Source organism: Budorcas taxicolor, chromosome 7 (assembly GCF_023091745.1).
Source record: "Budorcas taxicolor isolate Tak-1 chromosome 7, Takin1.1, whole genome shotgun sequence".
Lineage (NCBI taxonomy): Eukaryota > Metazoa > Chordata > Mammalia > Artiodactyla > Bovidae > Budorcas > Budorcas taxicolor.
The window spans coordinates 23,244,070-23,255,485 of NC_068916.1; positions in this window are offsets into that span (position 1 = coordinate 23,244,070).

Genomic DNA, 11,416 nt, shown 5'->3' on the forward strand with positions numbered 1-11,416 from the left:
CTATTCATGTATTGTCTCCTAGACATTTTTTTTTCTTTTTCATTTTTCTCTTCTATCATGGTATAAATAGCATACTCTATTAAAAATAGGTTAAATACAAATAGAAAAAAAATATGAGAGTCTCTGAAAAGAGAATGGTATCTTAGAAAGAAAATTAACTTATTTGGGGGTGGGTGATATTAACATCTTAGCCATTTGACAAATTCATGGGAATTTCCTCAACTGGGGAAAATGAAAGTTTGTTTCCTTTTTTTAGTTATCCTTAATAAAAAGAATGATTTCCTGGTTTAGAAAAGTGAAAGAGACTCAAAGATGTTAATTACATCTTCCTGCTCCAGACAAGATCTGCCCAACATATTCTTTTGCTCATCAAAAATTACTCAGTTCTACTTTTATATTCCATTAACTGATATATATTAAATCAATAAGAAAGAGATACAAAATATTAAAAGTCACTGTTAAGAATTGTGATAAGCAGCTATGTTTATTCATTATTTTTCTCTTTGTTTTATGCATCTCTACATAGTCTTGAAAAGTGCATTTCTAAAATGAACAACAACAAAAAAATTAAGAGTCTTTTTTTTTTAAGGTCTATAGAAAAACTGACTGAAAAGTACAGAGTTCCCATGTAGTTCTCATCCTCCACCCCAGCTTCCCCTGTTATTAACACCTTGCATTAGCGTGGTGTAATTTGTTACGAATGATATTTTTCTCAACAAAGTTTTAAATTTTTCTCTAAGAGTTCTTGGATACCTTCTGTTAGTTTTACTCCTTAGGGCTTCCCTGGTGGCTCAACAGGAAAGAATCTGCCTGCAATGCAGGAGATGAGGCTTTGATCCCTGGGGTCGGAAAGATCCCCTGGAGTAGGAAATGGCAATCCATTCCAGTATTCTTGCCTGGAAAATTTCAAGGACACAGGAGCCTAGTGGGCAACACTCCACCAGGTAGCAAAGAGTCGGCCACAACTGAGTGCATGCGCAGACGCACACACACACACACACACACACACACACACACACACTTGATATTCTCTAATATTACTATTAGAAGTTACTTTTCTGTATGTTTCTAGTTGTTTGCTACTAGTAGTATATAGGAATGCAACTCATTTTTACATAAAACATCTTGTTAATTTTAGATTATTTTAGGTTGTCTACGTAAACAATCATTTATCAATGGCATATCAACTGACCACTTAATTTCTTCCTTGCCAACTCTTATGCCTCCACACTGCTTAGGACTACCAGTCTAAGGTTTAGCAGAGAAAAACATTTTTTTCTATACCTGTTTTTAAAGGGAATGTTTCTCATATTTTTCCACTTGGACTGATGCTTGCTTTAGATCATCTGCTGCTGCTGCTGCTGCTGCTAAGTCGCTTCAGTCGTGTCCGACTCTGTGCGACCCCATAGGCGGCAGCCCACCAGGCTCCCCCGTCCCTGGGATTCTCCAGGCAAGAACACTGGAGTGGGTTGCCATTTCCTTATCCAATGCATGAAAGTGAAAAGTGAAAGTCAAGTTGCTCAGTCATGTCCGACTCTTCGCGACCCCATGGACTGCAGCCTACCAGGCTCCTCTGCCCATGGGATTTTCCAGGCAAGAGTACTGGAGTGGGGTGCCACTGCCTTCTCCATTAGATCATCTATAGTACTCTTAATCAAGTTAAGGAAGATAAGAAAGTAGACCCAACATATATATAATTGGCATCCTCAAAGATTAAAAACTCTTCCCCCACAAATGACCATCCTAAGTTTTTAAAGACATAAATCAAGACAACTTTTTCTCCAAATAAAAGGTATTTTGACTGTTATGGATCAAATAATATGAGACATATTCCTAGCAAAAAAGTTATTGAGAATCAAAGATAAAGAAAGAAAACCTTAGTTTGCCAGACAAAAGTTTAAGGTACAATAACAGTCTCAGATTTCTCCATAGCCCTGATTAAAGTCACTAAAATAATGTCCTCAAGAACTCAAAGTCCTTATGGAAAGAAAGTGTGACTCAAGAATTTTATGCCCAGTAAATTGCTTTTCAGGTATAAAAGCAAGAGAAGTACAACTGCTTTTAAACTGCTTTTTTAGTTGGGACAGGAAGGGAAAAGGTAAAGACTCAAGTAATATGTTTAAGAAAATTCATCTGGCATTGGGAATTTTTTAAATGTGTCCATGTGATTCTAATAGGTAGCTAGATTTAGGAACCACTATGAACTATGGGAATAATGTTATTTACTCTCCTTTTCAAGCCTCAAGTGTACATGGTAAGTACATCAAACACTATTGATTTCTACCAGTCTCCAGGCAGTTGAACAAGGAGATACCAATGTGTAACAATCCATAAGTAAAATCCTGTATGAGAAAACTAAGTATGTTTTCCTCCTTTGTATGAGATATTATTTTAGTATACAATCTTGGCAAGAATAAGCTGTTCTTGATTATGAATCTGGACAATTTTATAGAAATCACCATTAAGAGTTACAATGAGTGAATCCAAACAGTATGCCCTGTATCTGGAACATCCATATCATGCAGACTGATTTAAAAAAAAAAAGAAAAGAAAAGAAACAGTGAGCATAGACAGGACTAAAAATAAAATAAATTAGAAAACAAACAAAAACACAGAGGTAATCTCTGTAAGCCCTGGTATCCAGCAAATTTCAAATTTAAGAATGCCTTTGAGGTCTCCTCTTGGAAGAGGAGGAGTTGAGGACTAACTTAATCCTTGTCCTTTCTTTCCTGTTCCCATAATTTTCTTACTCTGTTCTGGGTCTTCCCATCAGCTTATTTGCTTGTCTGTGGATGTGCTCTACAGAAGCAACAAAATCCATTCCAGCTATTTGTATCAACCTATTTGGCTGGCTCAAGTTGGAGTCATCAATAGTCAATTTTTTTCTTTCTCTCTCTTTTTTTTGTGTATTACAGGAATAACTTTGATTGTCCCTTATGAAGTCATGATGTATTTCTTAGCAAACGGGGCCTGGACTTTTTATCATTAAGCAGTGTATCTCTATCTCTAGTAGTACTTTTTTTTTTAAAGCCTGATATTAAAGCTACATCAGCTTTCATTTGGTTAGTATTTGTATGGTCTAACTTTTGCCATTATTTTGCTTTCAACGTTAAGATCTCTGTTCAAAACAATGGGAGTTTATTGAATTCTAATTTAACAGCTATTTGGATCAGTACATAAAATCTATCATTTCATTGTTTGCTGACTTCTGTTGTTGTAGGGATCTAACTGTGGCTCCTTTAAAGGCTAAACACTGCAGGTGTAAACTTGGGCAGCAGACAATTCAGAACAACCGTTCATAGATAAAAAAATGTACTTTCTTAGGGGCTAAAGTTATAATAAGCCTGCTGAGCTAAACCAGAAAAACAAATATGGTAGAAATGACTAAGTTGTGAGGTCAGAATTGGTTACATAATTTGTGCAGCCCTCTGCAAAATGAAAATGTGTGACTTTTTGTTAAAAAACTAAGAATATCAAGACAGTGACAGCAGAACATTAAACCACGTTTAGCCTCCTGAACACGGGGCCTATGTGACTGCACAGGAAGCATACCACGAGATTGGCCCCAAGTGAGATGGACACTGCTTGCTGAGCTGAATTCCCTTTCTGTACAAACGGAGCCATTTGTTCCATTAGGAATTGAGTGAAATTCAAAGAAGAAAGCTGATACTAAAAAATGTTTCATAAAACTCTTTGGAAAGCAATTGATAACCTTCTTGTAAACATACATGGACTTCTCTAGAAAGAATACACAAATGAATTCTCAGCTACTGACTTCAGAAGACAACTTATCCTAATTACAGTAAATAAGCAGAAATGTTAAAGAGGTGAAGAGATTAGTTTACTACAACTATTATCACTTAGTAGAAGGTGGAAGGAAAAAATATCTTGGAATTCAATTATGTTTTTTTAAACATTTTCCCATAGCTACTACTTCTTTGGATTTCACTGTGGAAATAATAACTACAGTCCACGCAGTCACAAAAGAGTTGGACATGACTTAGCAACAACACAACCACCACCACCACACATATATGTAGGTATATAAATGTATGTATCAGATATTAGTGTGATAAGAAAAACAAGCAGTTAAAAGGAATAGGAAGCAAAGAAGGATTAAAGGGGTGATAGTCAAGGTAGGTTTTACTGAGATGACATTTGAGGAAATGCTTGAAGTAGATGTAGGTACTATGAGAATTTTGAGTACGTTTGTGGATATGAAGAGATTGAAAGAAAAGAGATAAATCATGAAAGATGGTTTGCGAGGGGGTAAGGGCGTGGAACAAGGGACATATAGATTAAGGATCTGGCCCTGTAAAGAGAAAGACAATTCATTTTCTGAGATCAGAGAAATTGACCTAAAAATGAATTCAGAATTAAAAGGGGAATTGTAGATTATTGACTTTCATACAGAGTTAAGGTGATATTGGCAACCTTAAATTAATCCTATGTGACCTAAGACAAAGGCCAAGGAAAAAAGGATGATATTAGTAGAGAAAAGAAAATGCATTAGGTAATAATATAAGAATATATAATTTGAGAGCTGAAGTTAGAATAAGGAAAGGAATAAAGGAAAAATGAGCTTATTGAGAATAATAAAGGCAAAGACAGTGCTTAATGAATTATTAGTACCACAGCTTATAAAAGAAGCATCACGTAAAATCAGACCATAATTTTATAATCTTAAGAAAAACATATGGGGGAGGAAAGGATTGGGAGTCTGGGATTAGCAGATGCAAACGAGTATATATAGGATGGATAAACAACAAGATCCTACTGTATAGCATAGGAAACTAAGATAAACCATAATGGGAAAGAATATGAAAAAGAGTATATATAAGTATATATAAAACTGAATCATTTTGCTATATATCAGAAATCAACACAACATTGTAAATCAACTGTTGTTCAATAAAATTAAGTCAAAAAAAGAAAAACATAAAATATATGAAGGAAATTCAGGGGGTAGAAATTATCTAGCATGCAACAGAAATTTATTTATTGTCGATAAACACTGGTGTGGATTCCATGGTCCCTGGCAGTGAAGGCAAAAATTACATACATTATGGCATATATTATTCATTTTATTCTATAAGAATATATATAAAATTATTGATATAAGTACTTATTTTGTTAGAATTAACTGTAGGACAAATCTACCATAAGCCTTTTATGTTAAAGGGGAAATAGATAACATAATAGATAGTATTTTTACCATAATTTAATTAAAATTGGGGAATTGGTATATAAAATTTTATAAACCAGAGGAAACAACATCAGATTACAGATAAACAAGGATCTAAGTCACATGTTTTGTGACGATCACACAATATAGCAGTGTTTACTCTTAGAGAATCTTCCTAAATTCTGAATAAGATCTAGCCAGAGTTACCCGTCAGTATATATAAATGCACTTTCCTGATAGCTTTTACAAAGTCCTGAAAAAAACTGTCAGTAAAAATTATACATGCAGTTTGAGAGGTAACTAGGCAAAAATAAACACACAAGGAATGTTAACAGTAGAAAAACATAATTCTGCTGTGTTTATGAATGAAAGAATAAAATTAAAAAGTATTTATTAATATATTCTGAGCTAAGACAGGACATTATAAAAATTCATAACATGAATTTTGAAATTCAGAAAAAACGTTGCATAAAACAGAGAAATGTTTAAAATCTGTAATTAAGCTTATAACACAGAGAGAGAAATTTCCAGGTGCCAGAAATTAAAGATAACTCATGTATAGAGTGGGAAGTGTATTGATACTAAGGCAGATTACTGGATAAAAATGCTGACTCTCATAACCAGAGACTGAGGTTTAATAATCATAGGAGAATGTAACAACAGACGCCTTCACCCTTTCAAAGCAGAATTGTGAAACTGTTACTTCCTATAAAAAAGCAACGACCTGCAGAAGGATTTCCTCTCTGAGTAGAAACACTGTCATATCAGAGAAGAGTGAAGGAAGTTTACTCTTAGCAGGACTCTGGGATAAAGATCCCATTCCCCAACTGAGAAAACGAAATGAAGCTAAGCTTCTCTCTCAGATATGGAATCTGAATTTATTCTACACCTGTAGTGTGGAAACTCCCTGCTGAGACATTAACACTGGAGCTGGACCCTAGTGAAAACCACTGAGGGTACCTGGCAGTTCAGTTCAGTTCAGTTCAGTTCAGTCACTCAGTCGTGTCCGACTCTTTGCGACCCCATGAATTGCAGCACACCAGGCCTCCCTGTCCATCACCAACTCCCGGAGTGCATTCAGACTCAAGTCCATCGAGTCAGTGATGCCATCCAGCCATCTCATCCTCTGTCATCCCCTTCTCCTCCTGCCCCCAATCCCTACCAGCATCAGAGTCTTTTCCAATGAGTCAACTCTTCGCATGAGGTGGCCAAAGTACTGGAGTTTCAGCTTCAGCATCAGTCCTTCCAAAGAAATCCCAGGGCTGATCTCCTTCAGAATGGACTGGTTGGATCTCCTTACAGTCCAAGGGACTCTCAAGAGTCTTCTCTAACACCACACTTCAAAAGCATCAATTCTTTGGCACTCAGCCTTCTTCACAGTCCAACTCTCACATCCATACATGACCACAGGAAAAACCATAGCCTTGACTAGACGGACCTTAGTCGACAAAGTAACGTCTCTGCTTTTGAATATACTATCTAGGTTGGTCGTAACTTTTCTTCCAAGGAGTAAGCGTCTTTTAATTTCATGGCTGCAGTCACCATCTGCAGTGATTTTGGAGCCCCCCAAAATAAAGTCTGACTCTGTTTCCACTGTTTCCCCATCTATTTCCCATGAAGTGATGGGACCGGATGCCATGATCTTCGTTTTCTGAATGCTGAGTTTTAAGCCAACTTTTTCACTTTCCTCTTTCACTTTCATCAAGAGGCTTTTTAGTTCCTCTTCGCTTTCTGCCATAAGGGTGGTGTCATCTGCATATCTGAGGTAATTGATATTTCTCCCGGAAATCTTGATTCCAGCTTGTGTTTCTTCCAGTCCAGTGTTTCTCATGATGTACTCTGCGTAGAAGTTAAATAAGCAGGGTGACAATATACAGCCTTGACGTACTCCTTTTCCTATTTGGAACCAGTCTGTTGTTCCATGTCCAGTTCTAACTGTTGCTTCCTGACCTGCATACAGATTTCTCAAGAGACAGGTCAGGTGGTCTGGTATTCCCATCTCTTAAGGAATTTTCCACAGTTGATTGTGATCCACACAGTCAAAGGCTTTGGCATAGTCAATAAAGAAGAAATAGATGTTTTTCTGGCACTCTCTTGCTTTTTCCACGATCCAGCGGATGTTGGCAATTTGATCTCTGGTTCCTCTGCCTTTTCTAAAACCAGCTTGAACATCTGGAAGTTCACAGTTCACGTATTGCTGAAGCCTGGCTTGGAGAATTTTGAGCATTACTTTACTAGCATGTGAGATGACTAGATAAACCTTTTTGAAAGTTTATATGGAAAATAAGCCAAAAGAGTTGGTAAAATTATGCAGTAGAAAAACAGTGTGGGAACTCACTCTACAAGACATTCAAATATTATCATAGAGATAACAGAATAATGTGACACAGACAAGTCAGTGGAGCAGATTAGAAAGCACAGAAACTGTTGTATCATATGCTGGATTTCAGTATATGAAATGGTAGCACTTAAAGTCTTGTGGAAAAGCGAGATTAAACAATTAGTGTGCAAGACTAACTGTTAGCTACTGGGGAAAAATAAATTCAATTTCTATCTACCTGAAACTCCACAGCAAAATAAAATTTATGTTGATCAAAGATTTCCATGTTAAAAAAAAAAAACACTATAAAACTACTGTAAGAGGGACTTACCTGCAGTCTAGTGGTTAAGACTTCACACTTCCACCACAGGCAGTACAGGTTCAACCCCTGGTCAGGGAACTAAGAGCCCACATGCCTTGCAGTGTGACCAAAATGTAAAAAAATCTTAAAGAAAATATGAGAGAATACTTATTAAAAACTCTGAAGTGGAGAAGACATTTTTAACTGACAAAAAAAAACCTCAGACACTAAAAGAAATTGATTAAAAAAATACATAAAGAGACAAGTGACAAACAGGAAAAAATACTTGCAATTCATATAAACAAAAGAAAACCCAACAATCCTATAGAAAAATGGGCAATGGCCACAAGGCGTGAACTGACAGCTCACAAAGAAGGAAATTCCAATGGTTGTCAACATATATAAACATACAAAAAACTTTTAAATTATTTATTTATTTATTTGGCTGCATCTGATCTTAGTTGTAGCAGGCGGCATCTTTAGTTGCAGCTTGCAGGATCTAATTCCCTGACCAGGGATGGAACCAAGGCATCCTGCATTGGCAGTGTGGTGTCTTAACCACTGAACCAGGGAACTTCCCAAAAAGACTTCTGACTTGAGTTATAATAAAAGAAATGCAACTTAAAACTTATATGATGGATTGTTTGCCTATTTAATTCGTAAACAACAAAAGAGTTTCTAACACATTGTTAACAAGGGAATAGGTAAATCTGTTTTTTAAATTTTTATTCATTCATTCCTTCATTTCTGCTTAAAATGTACTTGATAAACTGAAAGTAACTTGATGGGGAAATGTTAATTGCTGCTTCAGATAGAATCCATAATTTCATTTTCTTACAAGAGAAGTATACTTCTTATACATGAAATAGTCCAGTGCAGGATTTCCTAGTGAGGGGAGCAAGGGAGGTATTAGAGGTCTGATCATTCATGAAGTCACTCAGGGACCTAAGTTGACAGTAATTCTGTTTCTTCAAAAAGTGGCTTTCCAAATTGCCTGGAGTAGTGACACCCAGCCAAAGAAAGCAGAAAGAACATGGAGAAGACTGAATGGGAAATGTCTTAGCCCGCTTGGGCTGCTCTAACAAAATACTATATATTGGGTGACTTTGGCATCAAAATTTTTCTTCTCATAGCTCCAGAAGCTGCAAAGTCTGAGATCAAGAAGATGCCCACGTGGCTGGGTTCTGATAACCCTCTTCTGGATTCCAAATGGCTCACTTCTGGTATGGCAGAAGAAGAGGGAGCTACTTCTCAGGGCTCTTATAAGGGTATTAATCTTGTTTATGAGTGCTCCATCCTCATGATCCAGTCCCCTCCCCAAATCCCATCTCAATTACCACTGCACTGAGACTAGGCTTTCAACTTAACAAATCTTGACTGTTTGCAAACATTCAGTTCACAATAGGGCATTTTAATGGGGCACTGATAGGAAGACAATTAAATGTTTTTGGAGAATTTATTGAACTCAAAAAACACATGCCTGTCGATGCATGCCCTTAGAGGAATTTATACTACAGAAATATCATAGAATTTATACTATATTTACACATGTGGAAAATAAAGTCTATACAAATATACTCACTACAAAATTGTTTTCAGTAGCAAAAAACATTAAACAACCTAAATATCCAAAGTAGGGTGACTGGCTCAATATATTACGATACATGTATCTAATGGCTATTATAAGAATTCAAAGGCATTATACTATATTTATACAATTAGTATAAAATATATATATTTATATTATAAATGATAATTATATAAATCACTACAAGGAATGAGGGATCTGTATATGTACTGATGTGAAATAATTTCAAAGAAATCTTTTTAGATAAAAAACAACATGCAGAACAGTGTGGGTAATATGCTATCATTTACATCAGAAAGAAAAATGTATATTGTAAAGTAAAAAAAAAAAGAAAAATGTGTACACACCTTATATGCTTGTATATGCATATATTGCTTCTGGATAGATATACAAGAAACTGATACTAATAATTGCCTCTAGGGAGGGGTCCTTGAAGGCAAGGGGCAGAGATGCAAATAAACTTCACTGTATAGCTTTTTGTAGCTTTAAAAAAAAAAATGTTTTTGGACTTCCCTGGTGGTCCAGTGGTTAAGAAGCCACCTGCCAGTGCAGGGGACACGGGCTCCTTCCTGGTCCAGGATCACAGCCTATGTGCCACAATTACTGAGCCTTCCCAGGGGCTGTAGCTACTGAAGCCCACGTGTCCAAGAGCCCATGCTCCTTAATTGGAGAGTAGCCCCCTGCACAACACAACTAGAGAAAGCCTGCACGCAGCAACAGAAGACCCAGCACAGCCAGCAATCAATTAAAAAATTTTCATTACGTACAGCCTAGTCAAAACAAAATACGTAAAAATATACGAAAACACCAGACAATAATAATATGAAAGATGGTGGGAGTTAAGCAGAAATGCAGTTATGAGAAAGAACCAAGAAGAGAGTAGATACCTTTTTAAACCTGAAATAATTTAAAGACATGTATGCAGGATAAAATTATAAGGCAATTGCTAAGAACAGATATAAAATGTACAATTTTAAAGTAGAAAATGAGTGAAAAAAAGTTAATTACTTCAGCAGAAGGCAAAAAGGAAGAACCAAATAAAAGGGACAGAATAGGATTGGTAGTAATACAGTCAAATATATCAGAAATCAAAATGAGTGTAAGCTGATGGAAAGTCACAAGCAGAAGACAAGGTAACTCCAAATAGGCTCTTTTTGATTGAGCAGGCTGCCAATCACCAAAGATGCAAGAAAAGTCACATTAAGATCATTTAATCCCAGTCAAATTAGCCAAGACCAGAACAGACCATGCAGCTAACCCACAAATGAGAACAATAATATATGGTAAGCCATTATGTTTTGCAGTAGAAGTTATAGAGTTCGGACTTTAAAAATTATAATAAAATTCTTGTCACAGTTTTGTGCTTGTACGTTTTAAAAATCTGTAAAAAAGACAATTTGGGGGAAAATGATTAATTCCAGCCAGAAACAGATTCAAAAAGAAAGTAAAACTATAAACAAATATAAGCTATTAATCTAAAAATGTATCTTCATTCAAAACACTAGGTTTAGAGTTTACATGAGATTTTTAAAAACTCAAAAGTCAGTAAAAGTTACTTCCCAGAGAATTAAAAAGTAGGGAAAAGGCACAACCTGGTATAACTGGTGTAGCTTTGTTATAAATTTAAACAAGAAGAATATGGAGAAAGAAAACTTAAAGGTCAATTCTGCTGATAAACATGGATGCAAAAGTCCTAAACAAAATATTAGCAAATAAAATCTAGCATACACACACATATATATACAGAAAACATACATATGTGTACTGTTTAGTCATTCAGTCATATCTAATTCTTGTGACCCAATGGACTGTAGCCCACCAGGCTCCTCTCTGTGGGATTTTTCAGGCAGTAATACTGGAGTGGGTTGCCATTTCCTTTTCCGGGGATCTTCCCAACCCAGGGACCGAACCCTTAATATATGTGTATATATGTTTATACATCTATCATGAGAAAGTTGATATTATAGCAAGAATGCAAAGCAGATTCAACAATGACAACTCTTTAACATAATTCATTATTGT